Raw genomic sequence first — 20,562 nt, 5'->3', positions numbered from 1 at the left:
GACTTATTTCAGACGTTTAAGACCACGGTGGTTGTTTTGGCAGACAACTTAGTCTAAGAGTCACTTTTTTATGCACTATTATTTTTCTGTTAGTGAGTTTAAATTTCCCTTGTGTGATATTTAAATGAAACTACTAGCAAATGCAGGAGCAATAACAGCTATTTGTTCCTTGCAGATATTTGTGAAGCAAATACGGGGTAAATACTTGCATTAGGTACAAACCTGGTTTTCCTCTGAACCCTGGACTTTTTAGGCAACAGACTTTTCAGACCTGCTTACATTATAGCCTCTCACAAAGGCAGCAACAATGAAGAAAGCAAGTATGAATTTTCCTAATGAACCACTTCTAGGAATTATTTTTTTCAGCATTGGGTAAATTGCATACTGGTGTTGATAAAAATTCAGTATAATGTGAGGATAACTCATGTTATCTATAGACTTGGTTCATTAAAAAACTGTAAGAAGTGCATGTTGTCCTGGACAAAACTTGTTGATACTGAAATATCATGTCAAGTATGCTCTCCATCAAATTCAAAGACTTTTGGACATAAACTGAAAACAGTTTACTTCACTTTGCCGGGCACTTCAGGATCTATGTCCTAATCCAAGCCAGACAACAGAGTCAGTGAGAGGTAAGCGCTGGGTGGCAAGAGCAAAACCAGCAGCTGCAGACACTGAGTCTGAGGTGCTTTTGTCTCCCTGTTTCTGCCAGTGAATAACGGCAACTCCCTACCCCAAGAATCTATTGTACAGAAAATGATTTCCAAAACGCTGATATAGTCAGGTAGTGTAATTAAAAGATGCATGTTTGCATGTCAGGTAGAAAAACTGTGTTGAAGATTCAGTGACCCTGACAGGCCATTGTTCAGAGCGTAATAAATGTCCTGGCATTAGTCTATCATGCTAAAAGTCTGAGGTAACCTACTGGCTGCTCTAAACTTTGTCACTGCTTCCCATTATAAGTGTATTTAGTGATCACCTCACTTCCATTACGCTAAATACCAAACCTGTGTCACATAGATTAGTGTATTTTCACAGGATCTCTAAGTTCTTTGAAAATCATACCTTCCTCCCAAGTAATCAGCCACTTTCACAATTTCCCCACTTTTAAAGCATCCAGTTCCACAAGCAGTAAATCATTATTTCCTATGCTTTCTGTTTCATGCTTGTATTATCATGTATCTTGAAAGAGATGCACTCATATTAAAACTTGTCCTATAAGGAGATTTTTTCTCGTTCATTCTGTGTCTTGTCAGTGAGTCGCTGGACCACTGATATGTTTTCTCTTCCTTGCATGATTTTAAGTGCATCTGGAAGAGCTTTAACTATTGGTACCTGTGTCACATTTGTTTGAAATTGACCAACAGAGTTCAAAAACTTTCAGGGGACACTTGGGTGACAGAAGCATTTACAGATAGCTAAGTTAGAAAAGTAAAACTTAGTGTTGCCATTACTCCCAGAAAGATGCCTCCAGAAAGAGACATCTAACACAGCTACACCATCGGCTGAGAGGGAATTTTTACACCCATCTTTTTTTCACTTTTGTGCTCTCATTTGTAACATATTCATGAAAATTACCATATAAATGCTTGCTACCACTTTAGGTTTCTGTCCTTATCTACCTATTTATATATTTTTGTCTACATATATCACTAAAATCTTTAAATGCTTTTATGATAGGAAGTTTGATAGGAGAAAAAAATAATTTAAATAGTAAGGTAAGAGAGCCGTGTGGAAAGGAATACTTAAAATATGGAAAAAACCAACCAAAATCTTGCTTTTGAACACAGTTTCTCTATGTTCCGTATGTTCCATAAGTTGTCCTGTGGCCTTTTTTAAAGTCTCTAAAAGGTGACATACTCTTATATCTGATTTACAAAGATGATTACAACAGGCTTAAGGTAACCAGACAGAAAGCTTACACCCTTTGGCTGAGATCAATGCAGCAGTATTGATTTAGGCCAGCTGATTAACCGTTCCTAATTCAATAAAGGATTATTAGCTCTGTTTAATGAATATTATTAATGCTTGTTTCTGGACAGTGTGTTAAGTAGAAAGAGAAAAGCATCTAGTTAATGGGCTAGACCAGGAGTAAGAGAACTGAGGCAGGATACAGCAGTGTGAATACCAGCACTGATACTGTTACACCTCTCTTTTAAGACTAATTTAAACACCTTTTCCAACAGATAATCCACTTCGTTGGGAAGATAATGAAATATAATTTAAGTAAAAATCTAGAGCTTGCCTGATTCTAATTTCATTTTTTTTTAGTATGAAATAAGTATGTCATCAGAGATATAAGCAAGAAGGGGTTCAGCAAACTCAGTCTCTGTGACTGAGTAGCTGTCATGAAATACACTGAATGTGTATAAGAACACCCTAAGAATTTCCCACCATTTTTTCCCATCCGCTCTGATCTTTACCTGCTCAGAATTCCCCTCTTACTTTTCATATATATCTATATCTATATCTATCTGTATTTGTATCTGTATCTGTATCTATATCTATGTCTATATCTATCTATACAAACGGTAGCAATACAGTCTCTTGTTCCCAAACAGGGAAACACTAATTAATGTACTTTTAATGCCTTTAATGTCCTAAAGTTAGTGGTCACCTTCTTTGATGCTGTTGATAGACAATGACATCTTTGTAAGCTTAAGTATTTTCCATAGTAACCCTAAGAGAAGACCACTGGAATACTCCAAAATCACACCCAGGAAATAATGTTTTGCCAGCAGTTTCTTACCTGGTTTTATCTTGCAGATCTCAGAATAGTTACTTGGCAACACCAAGGAAAAAGCTTAATGGGTGTCAGTACTGCTTACACACTTGTGAAGCAATTTTTCCTCTTGATGGATAATGACAGCAATTAGATATCTGAAGATTCTGCTACTCTAATCTTTTGTAAGCAGGCCTTGGTCAACTCAGCTGTGAAAACTCACTGTTTATAAATTTAATTGTTTGCAGCTATGACTTGAAAAAGTTGGGGATAGAGAGAAGGCCACAAGCTCTTGGTGTATCTGCACTCAGCTCAGATTTAGCCTGCCTCATTTTATACCTGAAGAACTTCTACAGTCAAGGAGCAGATACACATGCATGCCAGGCTGCAGAATCAGGCTCACCAAGTGTCAGTCTCCAGAAAAAACAAAGCTGTATTGCATCATTTAACAGATACATCTGCCAATCATGTTATGCTGTCTGGTTTCTTCTGTTGGACCTAACAAAGCTCAAACTGAATTCTTTCACATACATGTTGTGGAAAAACATTTCTAAGAACAGGAAATATAATGAAGGACCAAAAAATCCCTCTTTCTCCCAGTCTAGCTGCACAATATTCTTAGTCATATTCAATGAAATATTCCCTTCTCACCTCCTTTTATATTCAAATTCAGTGAAGAATGGCAACTAATTGAAATAAATTTCTTTTAGCAAATGGCAGCTAATTTGGAACAACAGATTTGATCTCTGCCCTAGGAGTGACTCAAGGCAACTTATTATTAACGTGTATAGACATTTACAAAACATTCCTAATTTACAAACACACAGATAATCTGGGGTTTGGGTTGGGGGTGGGGGGTGGGGGTTACTTTTTTGTTGTTTGGTTTTTTTTTGTTTCCTGACAGACAGGCAGTCTGTCTATACTTGTCTTTCATTTATGATAATTTAAAAAAACTCAAAAGTAGCACACTGATTCACTATCAGTGTTATCAGTTTTACTTACCTATTTAATTGTAATAATGGGATACATTACAGACAATGTGTCCTAAGTTTTGAATTGTCCATTAAATTTGGAGTGCAATAATACTGAAGTTGACAAATTGAGGCATAAGGATGCTTCTGTTTGGGGCTTTACCATCCCTTGCCATCTTTGGAATGGATGTAAGTGATTCAGTATTAATTTCTTTCTTATTTAGAAGATTGTTAAAAGAGTTGAGTAACATTTATGTCCTTTTACAAATGGGCATACTAGTATGTAATCCTCTGCGCACTCCACAGAGTAAAAAAAAATTCTGTGTTAGAGCAGGAAAAAAAAAGTGGAAAGAAAACTATAATAGTAACACAGAACAATACCTGCTATGATAAAATTACTCTCTCAGATTAAGCGAGTGTTTCACAATGCCTTGCATTGCCTTGCAGAAAAGCAATACTACAATTGAAACTGCTCTTCAGAAAGAACAATTCTATGAGACCAGACTTGTTTAGATGCTCTTATCTATTTGTTCTGTTTAATAAAGATGTTACAGCTTTCTTTGTTGAAGCTACATTTAGAAAGCAATTAGTATATTGATTTTAAGACTGCCATTTTCCTTGATTGCCTTTAGAAAACTGCTGGCTTAAAATTATTCAACTTTACATTTCATACACATAATTTTTTTTAACTGGGATAAACAACAAGCGTAAGTGCAAGGAATCAGGCTAAAAGCAGCCTTTAAATTCATTGCTGCAATTCTATGCAAACAAGTAGAGTAGAAAAAGATTTGGAAGGTTTTCTTTAGAGAAATGTGGAAGCAAAATTAAGCAAAAGAGTAAGTTTACTTTTTAAAAGTAATTAACTAAGTAGACTATTATCCCTATAAATGGATGGATTATATAAGGAATAGGTAAATATACCATAGTAAAACCTTTTGAAGTTTATAGGTGGACAAAACAGATAAAATTACTTGTCAGAAGGAAGCAATAGCATTAGAAACTATGATAGCACAACACAGTAAGTAGTCATAGTACCACTTCTCATTCACAATGTTTGCCGACTCTTACCGAAAAACCCTCTAGGTTTTTGGCTTTTTTCCCCCTATGTTATCTGTGGAAAAAATTATAAGGTTCTCTGAAGTACTTGTGAAATCTGTTCATTTTATGCATTAAGAACCCATAACGTTGGTTTGAAAGTTTTATCTTAAGTTTTAAAGAAAGAGGAAAGGTGAGAAGATTTCTAGTGCTGTAAATCTGGATTCTGCCATCTATATTTTGCATGTCCTTTACTTGAAGTGCCGCATAATTCCCCTCATTAAGTGCTATACAGTACTGGAATTCCTTCAGCTGACTGCTAATACCTGGCAAACATGCAACAGCACATTTTCGCATGCATCATATATCCTTACCTTCCTTTCCAGATAACTTTGAATATAAGGTGTTGTTGAACTCTGACAAATCTTGGGTTTTCATAACGTGTTTAAAAGTAATTTTCTGAGGCATTTGCTTTTAAAAGCATTTAGGCACCTATCTGCTTCTTGAGTTGACTTCCAAGGCAGAAATGCATTTAGAATTGAAGATTAGTAGTTTATTCATTAAGTTGTAATTTAAGATAGTCAGTGCAGCTGGTGCCTTTCCAACTTGCGCTGTTGTTCCCTCCCAAATGTCCTCTTTGACTGATAGTTTTCTGTTAAGGTATGGCAATTGTATTTCTTTGCTTTTAAGTAGTGCTTCAGTTAGAATCTGCTGGAGTTTCCATTAGATTTGCTTTTTTTCATAAACAATTATTAGTTCTGCTGTTTGCAGCACTGCAGGGTCCTTTGTTATTTGCTTACTAGCTGACAGAGCCTGTATTTTAAAAAACTGTTAATCGGGAAACTGAAAATGTCTCTCCTAATTTGCTGTTATTATGCCAAGCACTGTTTGTGTTAACTCTGTCTAAGCAAGTTTTTCATAATAAATCCAATGGCAAAAGTGAGAAATGAGAGACTGGAAGTTTGATATCAAACCCTACATTGCAGCTCATTGTGTTTGCTTTAAAAGTACTTGCTGTACCTGTATGTAAAGTCTCGACATTGTTAATTGGTTTTGGTAGCATGTAATAACATTTCAAGTTGTTTCAGGGATATGATGTTCATAAATTTGATAAAGGCTCTCAAGTGCTTTCTTTAAACCCAAATGTCTATGGTGAGACATTTTTGCTATTCAATGCTGTCTGTTATTAATATTGCTAGGATGAAGATGTTCTGGGTCAAAAATTTAGCCTGCTCTTCACCTCAGCTACTTCTGTTATTCTGCTTTAAAGAGTTTTCCTGGTGCTGTACTTATGAGTGTTTATCCTGTTCTTATTGTTGAAAGCTTTCAATGCTTCCCTAATCTTGATCTTCATCTTCAGCTTTCCCAGATTTTAATTTTCTATTTCTATTTTTACCTCCTTGTGACTTGAAACAACGCACTGGTTTGTTTTGGACATTTAAATTCTTTTACAGAAGGATCACAGCATGTTAGGGTGTTTTTACATTGTGCATTTACTATTACTTGAAAAATCTGTTTGTTGCTTTCTTGTTTAAGGTGTTTCCAGACTTCCCTGTTGTGGTAGATAGTGCAAGCGTGCCCATTAAAAACTTGCTAAGCTAGATTTTACAACTTCACAGCCAGAACTTTCAGTAATCTCTTCAACATCCTGGGAATACGATTCATTGGTGTCTGATACACAAATGTGCCTACAGGAGATGTGCCATTCAGTGAACAACGAGAATAGAAAACTAAAGTTAAGAAAAATTTAAAAGTTTCCCCCATTGATACAACGGAGGAAAAATGTGATAAACTTGAGCTTCTGGAGAATGAGATTAAAGATGAACACTTTTTAGCTGGAGTCACAGCTCACAACCAGGAGTCAAGCTTCTAAATTTGTTCAGTGGGAGGAAGATGCCTGCTTGCCTGAAAACTGTCATCTAGTTTTATTTCATGAAAGGGGAAAGAGCATCACATGAAGGAGCATGCTGAGTTATAATTCACAGAAAAAACCAGATCTTGGCATCTCTAACAGAGTGTGCTGGCCACATTTTTTGCTTCTCATCCAGAAGAAATTGTACCTGTGTTTTCTGTCACCGCTGCCTGTTTACCCAGCCAGAAAATCCCCTACTTTGACATCTGTTTCTGATTGCACTGCATGTATCCTGCCTTCTTTTGAGAATGTCCTGAAGCCCAAGTAAAGGTTTTATTCCATATTTTAATAATTCTATATTTTTAGGATACAGCATTGTAATTAATAATTCTGAATGCTGATGTAGCTTGAATATGGTCTGACTTGGGGGTCCTGACAAAGCCTACTTGCCTACTTGCCTACTTGCCATGGGGTTTTTCATATCAGGGATTGTCCAGGGAAGACCTTGAGACGTGGTATCTAGCTACCACTGGTCACTTGATATCCAGGGGTTGACAAGTGGGCCAAGCACAGAGTTTTAGTGACAGCAAGTAGGTTCACCCTGGACTCTGCTCTGAAGGGACTGACCAGGGCCACTCTCTAAGGTGCTCTACAGCAGCTGGAAGAACACATTAGCTGGAAGCAGCATGTTGGGAGGGCTTTTGGAGTACATTGTAGTTATAATATTAGAGCAGAGCTACACCATGTGAGCTGATGGTTTGTTTTATTTTAAAAGGAAAACCTAGACATTTTCCACTTACAACAAAATGGTAGAAACACCTCCAGTCTACACAGCTTTAAGGCAGCTTGCATTCCTTCTGAAGCTCTTCACACACTAAACTGTGATCTGTATCAGTGCGTTTTTGGCGTCTTAACCATAGATCAAACCCTAGGGTGTCACCACTCTGCAAGGCATAAAATCATACCTGAAAAACACTTTGAAAAAACTATCAATAAATAAGTCTTACATGAAAAAAAATGAAGTTTCATTGCTTTCTCATGTTTTTCTTCTTTGTGTAAAGTCAACCACCACCAAAAAATGCCTGTATGTGGATTAGTAAATAGCTTCTTGAGTAACCATTCATGTGCTGTAATCTTCTTGCATGAGGTAGAAGATTCTGCAAATGAAAGACTGGAGAGACTTTTTATTTAATATTTAGATGTATTCCAGTACTAAATTGTTTAGGGATTTTAAGTCTCAGCATTAATAATTCTTTGTTTGGTTTGTAGTTTTTTTTAATTTGTGATGTTTCCTCAAAAGTGGGGGAGTTTGTTGCTTTTTAAATCTCTTTTCATTCCTTTCCCAGATAAAAATCTTGTCCTCTTCTCACAAGGAAATTGAGCAGTCTGGTATAATAGGGACAGATCAGAAGGAGCAGGTGTTGAAAGGTTTAAGAATGAAACAGCAGAGTATAACAGTTTGATCCAAAGATCCATTATGACACAAACTCCCAGGGATTTCAATAGTCTTGTTCTTTTGTTAGAAACTGTAAATATAGGAAGGAATTAAGATTTGGGTTTTGCACCAAAAGATCAGTTAAGAAAAATAGTGGACTGATGTAATTACATTCAAGTGGTTTAAATGACTAAACATTAAAAAATTGTAAATAGTGTAGGAAACAGAGTAGAAAACAGCTATCATTAGGGAAAGACTGTTGCAATTAGACCAAGTTTAGGGTAAGATTTAGTCCTGGGGCTTAGTCAGCATGAGTTATGCTTACAGACCAATGGTAGTAAAGTACCTCAGAAGTTTCTGTGAAGCTTTTGCCAGTGAAAGATAAAAATCTTTCATCACATCTTGAATGATATCCTTCATGGCTGAGAAAAAATATTAAGTATGCTTGGTCAACATTTGCAAAAATATGCTTATGAATAGTTACAACTGTTCAAAAACTACAACAGAGAAGAAAAATAATAGGCTTTATTGTTTTGAGATAATAGGAGAAAATAAAAGTCCAGCATTTCTTGGAAGTTTTGGAGTGGGGTCAGAATGTATAATGAAAGCATTGAATCCAGTTTTACTATGGCTGATCAGGAGTCAGCCAGAAATTTCAGGAAAAAATTATAATTTTCCCATCACTTGTCATATTGGAGATTTTTATCTTTGCATTCTCTTCCAGTTGCAGCCATCTTGTGAATACATACAGCCAATTTGCACTGCTTTACAGTACAAACTGTACAAGAATATGCCTGAAATTAAATCTAAACAGCTCTTAGAAAAAATAATTGTGTTAAATTCTGCTCCAAGATGCTTGACTCAAGTATTCATCAACATCTATGGCTCTTTCTAAATCTCTCTTGCAGAGATTGTGGCACAATAAGAACTCGTCGGATTTGACATCTGCATTTTCAAATCCTTTTACTTTACAGTTAATGGATAGTAGACAAAGATGTAGGATGCCCAGTGTAAGCAGTTTCTCTCAGCTTTTCCAAGAGAATTACTTAGACATAGCATTACTATCATACAGTGATCACAAAAATAGGATTAATGATAAGCCATAAAGCATATGAGTCATGAAGCTTTCTTCTGGTGCTTACTTCACAGGCTGTTTTCCATTGGTGTAACATATGAGAAGAAATCTAATTTATGGGATCCCTATCTAAGGATCTAAATTAAAAAAAAACAAAAAAAAAAACAAAAAAAAAAAAACAGTAAGAGAGGTCTTTGTCTCTGAGAAGAAATTACTAACAGTTTTGATATGAGTTCTCTTTCTCAGCTGAATTTAGGAACACATAATCATGTCAATCCAGTCTTCACTGTAGTTTCACTGTGGAAATGAACGCATTTTATCCCCATCTCACCTCACTTTTTAAGACTGTTAAGCAATAAATTTCTCACTTCATTCACTTTTAAGTCACCTTACGCTGCCACATGTTCCTGTGGCAGGTTTGCTTTTGGGAAGTAAAGAACATGACATTGGTGACAAATTTCTATGCATCTGCTTGCAAATAGTTTGAAGTTTCTTTATATTCTCTCTATGTTGTTATCCCTAACATCATTGAGAAGATTCTCAGAGCAAAGTATAACTGCTACCAGCCATCTTAAAGACCAGAATTCTTCTATATATTTTTACAGTAGAAGCAGTATGGAGTACTTAGAGTCAGCACTCCAAGGCAGTGGATCTGTACAGACTTTCCAGCACAGTCACCCCCTGAGCCTGAATGCCTGATTCTAACTCTGCTAATACTGATTTATGTCAATCTAATTCCAGGGACTTCAGAGAAACTGCCATGGGATGATAACTGCCCTCATTAAGCAAATACATACATGGTCAGTAGCAGCTTAACATGGAAAGGAAAAAAAATCCTGTGAGCTCATTTTAAGATACGTCTGACGTTTGACTGTACTTTTCCTTGTACTGCTCTAATCTGTTTTCACTACTGGGGAAGAAGAAAATGCATTCTTCAGTCTACTGGTATTCATAGGTACCATATCAATTTTCCCAATCTTTTTATTAGTGCAACCTTTCAAACATCAATAAAGCACTTAACATGTTTGTGCTAAACAAAAGCAGTCTGTGTCTTCCCAGTGTAAGCATAGAATTAATTGCTTTGCAACAGATAGACTGCCACCACTTTAAAAATAGCGTAACTTAGCTCAAAACCAGGACCATCAAACATAAAGAGAGGATGTCAGCAAACAAAATTACCATTGTTGAGCAGTATTCAGGACTGAGAAGGTCAGTAAATTTAGAAAGATCACATACCAATTAGATGAGGCACATCAACAGTTTCAGGAGTGATGGCATGGTTTCTTGGAATTCTTGGAATTCTGTGACTCTGCAAAGTTATTTGGGTTGGCATAAGATTGGATTTTTTTAAGAATTTGTATATTTTTATATATCTCGTGCAACTGCCACATGTGTTAGCAGGGCTGTTGCTCTGAAACAGATAAGGACCTTATCCCCGATTTGTTGATGTGTACATCTTTTTTCTTGTTTTTATGTAAAGTAATAAAATCTCTTGAATGGTAGAACAAACAAATGCTTGCAGTTGATCTGCTGCTGGAAACATGCCTATTGCTAATTTCACTTTTTCTTTTCAGCACAGTATTGAAGTAACTCAGTGGCCAGTACCAGCTCAGAGGGGTCTTTTATTCTCTTTGTTGTGGATGCTTTTTAAATTGTTTTACAGAACAAAGAGTAAGAGTCCCTGTAGCTCAAAAAGGCATGAAGAGATTTTTCCTGACATTACTAAGAATATTCTAGAAACCCATAACCCCAAGGGAATAGGCAGGTATGGGGCCTGGATGCCTGCTCAGCAAATGCAAAGCCTAGGCAGAACCTGCTGTTACTTTTTTCAGTGCTTTCTTCTTACTGCGGCCAGTTGGAAGGTATAAAGATTCAAGGTTGTTTCACTCACCTCCTGCATTTTAGACAGAAGGTCTTACTGTTTCTACATGTTATTCCATAGCAGAACTTAATTACCTTCACTGAAGAGTAGCTGATACACTCACCAACGTCCCTGAGTTTTCTTCAGCTTCTAACCTCGTAGTAACATGAGTGGCTCATAAAAGGTGATTTTGTTATTTTTAGAGCTGCTTGATGGTGATGAGCTTGTATAAAGACACTGAGTCCAGAAGATAATCTGGGCAATGTGTCTTTCCAATGTATCCTCACTTAGTAAATGCACAATGGGAGTAATCTTTGAATCAGGTCTGGAGCATAACTCAATTCTGCTTTTTTTTTTTTTTTTTTTTTTTTTCAAGCTAAGGCATGCATATATTTTGGGAGACCATCACATTTATGCTATGCAAAGAATTCATTAAGAATGTGACCTCTTGGAGAAGTGTGGTCCTTTTTCACTCTGTTGTTTCTGGAGTGCCCTTGCACCCCATTACATTTTGTCACTGTGCAAAGACACATGTTTTGAATTCCCAGGTACAATTTCCAGGATTAATTACTGAAGGCTGTAAGGAGACTCAGTGAAGCAAAGAACCTCCTGATTCTTGCATGTAAAATACAACCCTGCAGCAGCAAGGCTTTACACAACTACGCAGGTTAAATGATGTACAAACAGGTGACACACTTCTAACATACTTATTAGCTGCAATTTTTCACCAAGTGCTTCATCTCCTTTTCTGAGAAATAAAAGCCTATTTCAGAAGCTCATGAAACATTATTGCACAGAAAGCTTATGTTATCCTAGACATCCAGGTGACTTAGTAACACAGCATCATGTCAGGTGCTCTTTGTTCCCTTTTTCTCTCACTCCTGATAATTAGTTGAAACTCAGCATTCAAGAATACTACCTTTGTTAAATGTCTGCAGGATGAGGTAAGACTATAGGATTAATTTCAACATTTTATAGATCCCCACACATAGTCTAGCAGGGAGCAGCCTTGAGAGGCAAAAAAATAGATTACTTACTTTTTCTTTCCTTTTCACCGAAACTCAAGTATATGAAATTTAGATGAGCTTTTACTGTGGCAGATACTAGGCCTGATTGGATATTCATGCTCATGACATGCTCTATCTCTATAGATTTTAGCAGAATCACTCCTTGTTCACTTCAGTGCAAATGGGGCCTGAATTGAAGTTAACATTTTGGTCACTCTTTTATAGACTTCTCTATTACCCCCCACTCCAGAAAAAACTGGAAGGGAGGATGACAGATGTTCTTCCTGACTTTGGGGTGAGATTTTCCCTACTTCCTGTATAGAGAGAGCTTGACAGTGAATCTCAGGGTATTCAGTAACTGCCAAGGCAATACCAAGGAAGACTGCATAGCTGGTATCAGTTCTCTCTCAAAGAATGTGAGACAAATAATAGAGAGGAATAAAAGAATAGGAACCAGTGAATGCAAAATTCTCCTTTGCAGTATAGTTTGTGCAGTCACTTATGTCAGGGAAGAGTGGATGTACAACTCTGCTGTGCCAAAATGGTAGTACTTTGTGACCATGACAACTTGGAATTAACAGATATATATCGTACAGTGCCATTGAGAATCTGCTCAAGGGTTTACATGGAAGTGGAACAAGGCTCTCAAGTGCTGTGAGCATAAAATCAAGGTGAGTAAGACAAATTTAGAAGGCAACAAACCACCACTCGAAGGTCTTCCAGATTATAAGCAACCTACACCTTCCAATAAGTCATAGTTTCTGGTTTTGATGATGTTTGCAATGGCTTGACCTGGATTGAAACTATATCATTGATTATAAATGTTACTGACAACTACAACACCAAATTAAGGTTTATGATGTATTCTCTTGTTTTAGGAAAGAGAGCTTGAGAGCTTTGAAAGGCAAAAGCTTTTATCAATTCCTGCATGTCCTTGTGTCTCTGTACATTTATAGTTTGTAGGCCTATTGTACTACGACTGTTTTTATTCTTTCCTTCACCATTTTTTCCTGAAAAATTAATGCTCATGAGCCTTTTCAATCAACATTTAAAATTAGTTTCAATTGCCTGTGATCAGTTCCCTGCTACTGCTAGCTTGCGATAACAATACTTCTGTTTGCAACTGAAACCAAGTTATTAGGACCTTTTCACTGCAGGCTAAATGTTACTGTATTCAGGTGGAGAACTGGGTTATATATTTATCATCTTCTTTTCCCTTTGATTCGTTAAAGACCTATGTGTTTACAACCCACTTCATCCTCACCAGAGCAGTGATGCCTCCTATGACACAGAAGGACACCCTTCACATATTGAGGAAGCAAGGGGATGTACTTTTTCCATCCACAGAACCACTGTTCCCAGTGGATCTTGGGAAGAGCAGCGTAACACTACTAATTGTGTTTGGGGTTTCTAACAGCATGCTGAGCTTGATTCCACAATTAGCTTAAACTGTATAAAGTAATTGGATAGCAATTCCATGTCTGCCTTCAGGTGATTTAGTTGTAGTATGTTTTGAGCATATTGGCAAAAAGCACATGAACACGTCAGTGACTTCTTTTTGCTTTTAGGTTAAACCTGATTTTCAATTCAAATTTAGACTTGAGTATGGTTCTTGAGCATAACATACAACTTAGGGCAACATCTGTTATCCTACTTATGTTTTTTTGCAAGCAGAGAGGGGTAAATTTACCCTCATTCACATTTGTGCAGCCCACAAATGAGTAAAATGTTTAGTGTGCTTTGTCAGAAGATTTTTCTGAACAACAGAAAAGATACTACAGGAAAAGCTTTTTTCCTCTCCTTTCTTAGTATTGATTTCAGCATAAAAGAATATCCTAAAGCCATTAAACACAAAGAAACAGCAGTAATAATAATAAATATTAGACTGTCCAGTGGGAATTCATTTGATGCAATCTGTTGCATTAGTTAGGCAAAAAACAGATAGTAGGCTTCTCCTTCAGTTTTTCATTAGTACAGGTGGTCAGAATTACATCCAGCAGCTTTGGCTTTGCTCAATAACCATGACACTCCCAAGTCCAGTGTAAAACTCAGCTGGTCAGCTTCCTGAGGATCCTTTCTGTGGTGGGATTCTCAGGTGGCATAGACTCACCAAAGCCATTATCTGTGCAGAGACCATGTTTGGGAGAGGCGCAGGCTGCGGTCAGCTCTGGGCCACATTGGTCTCCAGCTGCTTCAGCAAACCTCTTGCTATTAGAGTGCTCCAGCTTGCATGACCAGCAGGCCCAACACCAGTGATCCCTTGGTCCAAAGGACCATGAAGATCAATTTTAGTCGTAATTTCCTTTAAGGCTTTTGTTTCTCTGCTAACAGCTTTCATCGTGTGTGATGACTTGAAAAATAGCCTTGCCTCAGGCTATACTTCATACAGTGAAAGTAACAACTCCATCAGTAAGGCATGAGAAACTGCTTAGACCAAGCAGTTTGGCTTCAGCTTGTTCCTGGACGTCAAATGTCCTGTTGGAGGTCACACAGTGATGTGAAACTAAAATGAGGACCAATGGGATTGGCAAGCTCAATTCTTTTTGTCCTTTGTGCCATTGAGCATTGAGCCTCATTGAGTGTCATGTTGGGGTTAGGGCTCAAAGAAGAAAGTATAAAGTAAATGCAGTGAAGCCACTATTATGTAAGTCCCTTTTAGCTAAAAACAACCAACCACTCCCACCTTTAGTCAAAGTAGGTTTGCTCAGCAATGTACTTAGCATGCAGTTTCCATGAAGAAGGCCCACCAAGATGAAAAGCCCAACTGTCAGCACAAATTGTACATCTACCACGCTCTACAGTGAAACAGGGCTGTTGAGTAATTGAGACACACAACTGCAAGTAGTAGAAAAAGTGTAGCAACAAGTAAGAGTACCACAGTGAATTTGAGTGCCACTTTTTTTCTTTCTGGTTCAACCTTTAAGCAGCATTTCCATCAGTTAGGTAGTCTTGCCTCGTTGTAAATGTTGGTTCACCTTTGGTTTGAGTAATTATGATAGAAATTACTGGTATTGTGCAGATTGTATTTCAGCAGGTTCCCTAAAATTAGTTTAATCATTTTAATACAGTTTCTATTCAATACATATCTAGATCACAAAATTGCTACTATATTTAGTACTTTTGTGGACTGTCTTAACAAAGTCCCAAAAGAGAAAATTGGCATTGGAACTAGGCAACTCTTACCCAGCATTCTTTGGCTTCTAAAGAAGGATTGAAAAAAAATGTGTATGATAGAATGCAGCTTCCACAGATTTTAAGCTTCCAGGGTAAATAATCTCCATTTTGCAGAAATGTTTTGACTTCTCATTGTGTAGAATTCAAATTGATCATGAAGAAAGGTTTAGTGCAATAATGGTGCCACGTAACACTATTGCCACTTCCTTGATGGGTAAGCTGGTCCAGTATTACTACTTTAACTTTTGCCTAGGATCATCACTCAGGCACTACTAATTTAACCTCCATTAAAACAAAGTGTCATTCCTCTTTCTCCAACCAAAGATAGATACAGTATAATTACAACTGTGTGCTATGCAAAGTGGTGGGTTAACAAGTGACATCACAATGCTGTCAGTCTTGTCATTATGATTGTAAATATGTCAGCCACAGTTCTAGCAGTAACTTTGTTTTGTGTTTTTACAACAGATTTATGCTGGAATGTTCAGAGAATTTTCAGGGAATGAGATGGCCAGGTCACCGTGGTTTTCATGAGCTTAATCAACCTCACTGTGTCCATTCCTGGAATAGCTGAAGTCAAGCTATTGTGTAGCTACATGTGTAGCCAAGCCTGCAGTGTGCCCCCCGATTGGCAGGTTCAAGTAAATTTTTGGTCAAAAGGGAAAAATGCATGTTATTGAGGAAATGGTTTTTCTTCTGTCTACCTAGATGCACTTGTAATGCTTTATCCTGTGTACCTAGTTGCAACCATGCATGAGATTTGCATTTTCTAGTTATAACAAAGTTATGTTGAAACTTTTAACTAGACACATAGAAAGGCGTTCTTTGTTACAGTTCACTGAACTAGCCCATCTCATTTGTGAATCATTAATGGTACTGACTGCGGGGTAAATTTACTTTGGTTGTAAATCTATAAATGGCATGGGAAGATGTGGTAGAACGATTTTTCATACTTAGCTTTTATATGAGAACATTATAGTTTCAAGGAAGGTAGATGAAAAATATAAACATTTTGGAAGGAGACACAGCAACCTTAAAAAACTAATATTTTGTTCTCTAATATTAATTGTACCATTCTGTTTCATGTAGCTTTATATTGCAGTGAGTGAGTATACACAGTCATGCAGAAGTTGTTCACTTTAAGACTGTCCCTTATGGGAGAAGCTTTTTAAAGCTGCATCTTGGGGAGACTTATTTACTGTGGTTTGCAGAAAGAGTTTAAAAATCAGGTAATTCAAAATGCATTTGATGTTATTTGGGGTGATAAAGTGATCCAAGGTAGCAAACAGCAAGTCTGAACCTGAAGAAGCATTTTCCTGAGGATCATGGCCTGGGAAAATGGACAGTTTTATTTTCATACAGACATAGTGTAACTTCAAATACAAGGTATCTTGTAATTAGGTACAGTAAATATGAATAGATTCATATTAAGAATGGAAGAATGCTGTTTGGTTTTTTCCTGTCTTATTGAAGGAGGTAGCTGCATAGGAAACAGACCTTTATTGAATTATTTTTCATTATGGCAGAGTTGGTATAAATTCAGAAGTACACTGTGGCTTTGGCACAGGTGCATAAGAGAACTCCTATAACTACATACAACCAAAGAAATAATAGCCTCTCCCCTGTCCCCCGCCCTGAATTTCCATCTTCTGAGAAATTCTGATGTTTCAAAATGGGTTTTGTTCTGAAACAGGAAAAAACCAAACACCAACACTGCATAGAATAAAAAGTTCACGCAACTTTCATTCAAAAATTACTTTCTTTGGAGGAATATAGCTGTCACATGATTTCTTTACTACACTTCTTTACTACACACTTCACTATTTTTCTACAGGAGGGTTTGGAGGACATAATGAAAACCTGATCTAGCTCAGGCACCCAGACAAAAGCACATGGCTTTGAGGTATTTCAAGCTATGTTACTCCCCACTGCATATGGGATTGGTATAGTTCTCATTTATAAGGGCTTTTTCACTCCATCAAAAAGGAAAATTAAATTCTGAAACATCTGAATTCAGCAACTCTCAGTTCTTCATGGTAGCTTGCAGGATTCAGTAACAATATTTGCTAAACCATGGGGAAAGTTTCTTACATTAAATTAAAATGCAGTGTAAATAAGAATGCACTGGGCAAAGTTCATTTTTAGAAAAACTCTACTAATCTCACATGTATGCCAGTCAGTGAATTTGGGCTTACTAGTTTTTGTTCAGCTCATGGCTGACTCAGAGACAACCTTGCTAATAATTTCATAGTAAAATCAGCTTGGACCATTATTTTCAAAGGTCTCTTTGCAAACATATAACAGGATTTTTTGCACTTAATTAATTTATTAGTTTGTATTTTGTCCTTAGATTTCTAGTCTAATTTATGGGTGTGGTAAAAGGTAACCTTTTATTTCCTAAGCACGCTGGATTCTTAGGATGTGTTTTGGACAATATGGATTTTACCATGCATTAAATTCTGTCTCTATCTTTTGCTAGCATTTTGCCTAATGTACAGTAAAAACAGATGTTCTTTTCCTTACATTAAATGCTCTGAAATAACTTAATTGATTGAGTATGTTAGAAACAATAACCAGACAGAAAAGCAAAAGCCCTTTACATGTTGTATTGTAGAACCACATGAACAAAGAAACGAATAAAAATTATCACAGCACAAAAATGTAATTAAATGTTCTTCTTTTATTTGTGTCTCCACCCAGGGTGTAAACACACACTGAGGCATTCGTTTATCTCTACAAATCTCTAGCCTCACTATAACAATAATTAAATCCAGACTTAAAACTCTGACCCAAGTGTTCTTTAGAAGAAAGCTTTGAGATTCTTTCTTCTATTTCTGTTTCTAATTATACTAATCCGTACAAATACTAGTAGTTTTATGGTGAAGGATAATGGCTGGAGCAGTCCTCTTTAAAGGCATCTCACAAGACATTCTACTGGTCATGTCATTGAGTTATAATTTTCCAGTTTTATTTTGTACCATGTACATACACCTTTCAATTTTACCTTTTACATAAAAAAAAATTTTATGAAACAGGACAAAAATAACTTATGATTACATGAAAAATAACTGTAACAAATCACAGAATTATACATACTAGTAGAGAAAAAAGTGTAACTATTTCTTTTGAAAATTTATTTTTCACGGTATGCAACAGATACGTTTTTAGAGCAAATATCAGCCAGATATACAGTATGGCAAATGGAGTTTATATGTGTATATGTAAGCATGTATAAATACGTAGAATACTCTGTAAGGTTGAGGAAAAACATACTCCCACTTTCTTTCCTCAACAAAGTGTTTTGTGTAAAAAGTATTACACAAAATGCCGCTTTCTGTACCGAATAAAGGGATTTTTTTTTTTCTTTTTCTTAAATAAAACCCCACTCAGCTAATTTTAAATTGTGGGCATTTTTTTTCTTTTGCTTTATCTGTTCCTAGGAAATAAAATAAAAAACCAACCAACCAAAAAAAAAACCAACCAAAGCCAACAACAAATCCAAACACAAACCCCCAAACAAAATTTCACATGAAGAACAAAAAAGTGCTGCTTAAAAAAAATCTCTTATAAAATTACACAGGGAAAACAGGGAATAAACAGTTAAAATGTAATTTTTATACTCATTCACACCTCTTCAAAGAAAGTTGAAAACAAAATACAATGTAACAGATGGCTACAGCATTGCAATACTTCAGCATCCAGTATTAGTAAACCATAATGCCTATATGTATGTGTGTATATATACATACATATATATATAGAAAGAGGTCCAAATACACACATGCACTCTCATACACTCACACATGTACATATGCACTTTGAAACTATTTTAAACTCCAGTGTAGAACATTTCTAATGCAGACATAAATAGACCATTCGAGTCTGAAAACACGACAATTGTATAAAAGAATGATTGTAAATAATTTTGTTAGAATATTGTTTAATGTCCATAGTCTAAAATAACTTCATCTCTTAGATATGAATCCCTTTAGAAAGTTAACAACAAGCAAGTAGAATAACAACACAAAAATCACCGAGGCACAACTATTAGCGTGTAAGTCAGTAACTGGCATTATGCTATGTATTTTCACAGGCACCATTTTTCATTGTAACATGTGATAAACACGATTCCTTATTTAAATATCTAAAATACATGAGATAAAATGGTTCTTTTTTATACAATTGCTCATATCAGTGATATAAGCTTATCCCCCAAAGTCAGTCTGACTCCAAAGAGAATAATGAAATAATCATGAAGAATCCTCTTTGTCTTTGATACAGAAGTAAACAAAGGCATACCTTTTTACAGACTGGTAGCCCACTCTCATGTGCTTAATTTGACTGTACTCTAGCTCCTTCTTTTTAAGATTAAGGCTCATAGAAAGCTGTAAATATATATATATATATATAAAAATACGTATATATATGAAAGAAAGAATGAATGACTTGCAAAAGTTTCCTTTTTTAAATGTAACTGATGAACACCCACATTATGAATACTCTTTGAATTCTGCATTCCCACTTTCCCTTTGGTCAGGATCTTTCAGGTGTATAAGCCCCCTCTCTACTGGACAGCTTGTACATTCAGATACTAGAAAAAATATTTCAAAATATTTAAAAGTCAAGGCGGTACAGATCTGAAGTCAGCAGAGTATTTCAGTTTTGTGCACAGCAAATGACAAATTCTGGACAACCATGTGGTTAAAAGAAGCTTGAAGGATTTATAGATACAAAAGTATGTATGTACATATACATGCATATGTACACATTGGGCCTGATCCTGCCCTCACTGACTTCGGTGGAACAAAACATGGTCCTACACATTTGAAACTGAAGTGTTCAGCATGCCTAATTACTCCTGCTGAACCAAGTTAGGCATGTGCAGTGACCACAGAATGGGCTTTAAGATAGCACAAAATTAAAACTTTATTAAAAAGCAAAACTCGCTGACAATGCACTGGGCCAGATCATACATTAATGCAAAAGGACTGTCTTTTTGCCTGTGTATGTATAGCTGTGTAGAGAATCCTGATGTCACGTTACTCAATGCAAACCACATATAGTAACAATTAGACCTACTATTGCAAGCTGAAGCAGAGGGACACATTCACTTGTGATGTGAGAAGCAGAATAAAAGGGGCAAGAATTTAGTACAGAATTATCTGTGTCTAAGCCATATTACTTCATTTGCACATCATTTATGTGCATGGTTTATCCATATATCCTTTGCATTTATTGGATAAAAATCTCTCCATTAAACATATAAGCACATATGCCTGTATATAAGCATATACTTCATGAATATAAACCTACAAAGATTGCCAGTGTTTATAAACACCTGGACATACATTCATCTATGCAACATAATCACAAATTAAATTATGAATTTGACCCAAACTGCATTCAACAACTCTCAAAAGCTTCTCAGGA

The sequence above is a fragment of the Accipiter gentilis genome, chromosome Z (genome assembly GCF_929443795.1).
Source record: "Accipiter gentilis chromosome Z, bAccGen1.1, whole genome shotgun sequence".
Lineage (NCBI taxonomy): Eukaryota > Metazoa > Chordata > Aves > Accipitriformes > Accipitridae > Astur > Astur gentilis.
This window is presented reverse-complemented; position numbering follows the sequence as displayed.